We start from the raw sequence: 3,563 nt of genomic DNA, 5'->3' as shown, positions 1-3,563 counted from the left end.
AACCATGATCCACCAATGCAACATAAGGCACCTGTTTCTCTCCAATCTTTACCATCGTCTCTGTAGTTGCCCTAGCCCAATGGCTCCGCGAAAAGTGACTACGCGGTATCAAAACAGGCTCATCAATTTCAGCATAATGCATAGGCTGAATCCTCTTCTCTACCTGCGGCAAAATAGAAGCATTATCAACCATAACCTCATCCTCATCCTCATCCAACTCCCCAATCAAAACTCCCTATGTATCAGTGGTAGACAATGCATGCCTTTTCCTCTTCAGGACCTCCTGAAACTGATCCTGAAACTCTCTTTTTGAGATGCCCAAAATCTCAGAAATAGTGAAAGTCACCTCACTGCCAAGTATCTTATCATTAAAGATTTTCTTCATGTCTGTAGATGTCTCAATATCGGACATCAATCTGAATCCTGGCTGCTTTCTCTCTCTAGGCTCTTGCCTCTTTTCTCTCTTTTGAGCATCCTCCATCTGTCGATCTGGCCCTGGTCTTGAAGACGGTCCTGCAGTAGGTGGAGTAACAAACTCACCCCCTCTAGTCTTCTTAGCTGCACTTGGATTTTCTTCATCCCTCTTACGCTTCTCCTCAACAAATACATCTGCACCATGAGATTTAGCCAAATAAGCATAAATAGAATACCTGTCAACAGGCGAGTCCCAACCTGTCTCTGATCTGATGCTAGAGCCTGCACTAGTCAAAACATTTTGCTGAATTTTCCCCTTGTTTGCAGTCTCCATAGCATAAGTCCATAGCGCAGACTGAGTCTCTGATCCCTTCTCAATCTGTACTCCATATGCAGAAGCATCACCTCTAGGTGTCATATAAGAAGTACGCGCAGTCATGTCCTCCACTAACTTCTTCATTCCACCTTTACCAGAGTTGGTAGCAAGTGGAGCTCCTATCTCAGTCAACCAAATCTTACCATCTTGCCCCCAATATACCAAATTCTACCTCCTTGCATCCTGGAAAGAGTCGCAATCCCTGCAATGCTGATGGTCTATACTATCACACCAAATACATCTCCGATCTCTCCTAGGTGCACTAGGAGCACTCCTAAGTGTAGTAGGAGCACTAGAAGAAGTAGTAGGTGCAGTCGAAGCAAACTGCTCCTTCAACTTACCCATCAACTCCGCTTTGACTGACTCTAGTGTCAAATCTGTGATGCCTTTGATTATGTCATCAAGAGATGTAGGCACCGATGGAGCGGATGGTTTTGGAGCAAAAGGTGTAGGCATCGGTCATGGAATAGGAGGGATAGGTGGAGTGCAAACAGTAGGCACTGGCATAGGCCAAGAAACTGGCTGAGGAGGAGAAGAAATAACAGGGATAGAAGTAGGCATAGGAGCTGATGATGGTATAGGTGTCATGGAACCATTCTGTAGGCGAGTCTTCCATATCCTCCTCTTGGTCAAAGTTGAAACTGCATCCTGAGCATCCTGCCAATCAATTTTAAGACCCATAGGCTTCGTGCGATCTTCAAGAAGCTCACCCAATTCTTCTTGAAGAGCAGGATCTGCAGCTTGCAAGAAAAGCTCAACTTTTTCAACATCCAATGCTCTTTGTTCAATGGCATCAAGCTAACTATACCTCTCTTCGAATTCTCGAATCAACTCCGAAGCAGCGAGACCTTTGTTTGGCATGTGGACCCACTCTCGGAATGACCGCCAAGTAGCCATACCAAAGTCCTCAAGGAAGTATTCTTCTTTCAAGGCCTTCTTAAAATCTTTCCAATGTGTATTTTGAATAAAAAGATCAGTCACTTTTGTCCTCAAAGCAGGTGTGACAAGACGAAGGAAGTACTTACTCATAAGTCCAGCAAGAACTCCAAAAAACCCCATCTTGATCTCATATGTCTTCAAATATGCTGAAACATTACGCCCGTCAAATAGCTTCTTCTCATTCTCAACTGCTTCAATAGCCTTAGTCGCGCTGTTTGCATTCTCCTGCTCTGAATAGAGTTGCCTTTGCTGAGACAACTGCTGTTGATGCAATTGTTGTTGCTGCTGCATATACAATTGTGTTTGCTGATTTTGGAGCTGCATATACATGGACATATTCTGCAAAATCTGCTTTAGATCCTCCGTTGAAGTACTTGACGCAGCAGTCATTGATGGAGCTGAAGTAGACGCAGCTGGAATTGTAGAAGAAGCTGAAATAGAGGCTGAAGTATCTCCCATCCTGAAATTTCTGCGACGCTTTTACGTCGGGTTCACCAAAGATGTCAAAGGATTTTAAAAGCAAAGTCGCGACCACAGAGGACTTTGAATAATTTCAGGATAGAAGATCAATTTAGCATATCAAAGTCAATTTGAAAGCTCTATTTCTGCATCATTTTTAGTCTCTGAATCTGTAAATAACCAAGGTACATTCATGCACAACATTAGTAATATGAGGAGCTTCTAATGCAAGTTTGTAAGTTTGTAAGTTTGTATCAATGTATTTCTGCCTTTCAAAACATCAACAGGCCAACTTCATCTTCAAAGGAAAACTGCATAATACGAAGAGAATTTTGTTGGGTAAGCTCAACATCTTTACAAACAAAACTTATCATATGGTGCTGTTCTGAATCAGCTCTAAGTAAAGTCTTGGTAATTATGCTAAATCTTTAAGTGTTGTTGCAACAACTATCACTGGATATCTCTTACTATCTCCTCTGAGCATACTCCTCCTTGATTCCTCTGATTTGACCAGAGATGCATATTCAAACAAATACTGAAGTAAAGACAAAAATTGAACTCTGAGTTTCTTTTGGGAGGGAGGTGCGTCTGTCAAATATCTTTCAAACCAGAAATAATTATTCAGAACTGTCAATCATCCAAGCTGATGCCAAAAAAATTCAACTCCTTTTGTCAAATTCTTCTTCTTTGATTCCTCCTTCTTCTTCATGTCTGCATCTTCCTTCTGCACGCTCTTTGGAGCTGTGTAGAGGCTTTTCCCCTTGTGATCCACCTCCCGACAGAGCTGTTCATAGAACCTCATCATCTGGAAGCCTGTCTTGGCATGTTCACTTAAAGCACAATCGATGGTGGCCTCCACGAACTCCACACCCGCATTATTACAATCGATGACGAGCCTCTTGTCCTCTCCCAAGGCAAGGCGTCCAGCCCAAAGATAGTAATGCACAAGGGCGAGAGAGAGACTGGTCTTTAAGATCTTTGGGCTACATCGATGGGAGCAGTCAAGTAGAAGATGAACCGTCTGTTGTAGAGGAAATCCTGCCAGACGGCATCAGCAGTGGGTAAGAACAGGTGGCCAACGGTGATACGGGAGACAAGGACGATGGAAGAATAGGCGAGCACAGTGACCTTGGGATCAGATATATCAAAATCCACTGTATAACGCTCAGACTAGCGCACTTCTTCCGTGAAAAAAAAACGATGCTTTTTCTCTACTATATGTCGATGAAGATAAGGACCAATTCAATTGTATCAGAAGGATTCAAAGCAAACATCCTCTTCGTTGACTGAGAGATACATTCCTCTTGTCTGCTTCAAGATTTCACCATGTAGTTCCATCTCTGACACACTGTCAATTTGGATTGTTAACACCAGA

The sequence above is a fragment of the Lygodium microphyllum genome, chromosome 5 (genome assembly GCF_053477565.2).
Source record: "Lygodium microphyllum isolate KBCC chromosome 5, Lygodium_microphyllum_v1.1.10, whole genome shotgun sequence".
Taxonomy (NCBI): domain Eukaryota; kingdom Viridiplantae; phylum Streptophyta; class Polypodiopsida; order Schizaeales; family Lygodiaceae; genus Lygodium; species Lygodium microphyllum.
This window is presented reverse-complemented; position numbering follows the sequence as displayed.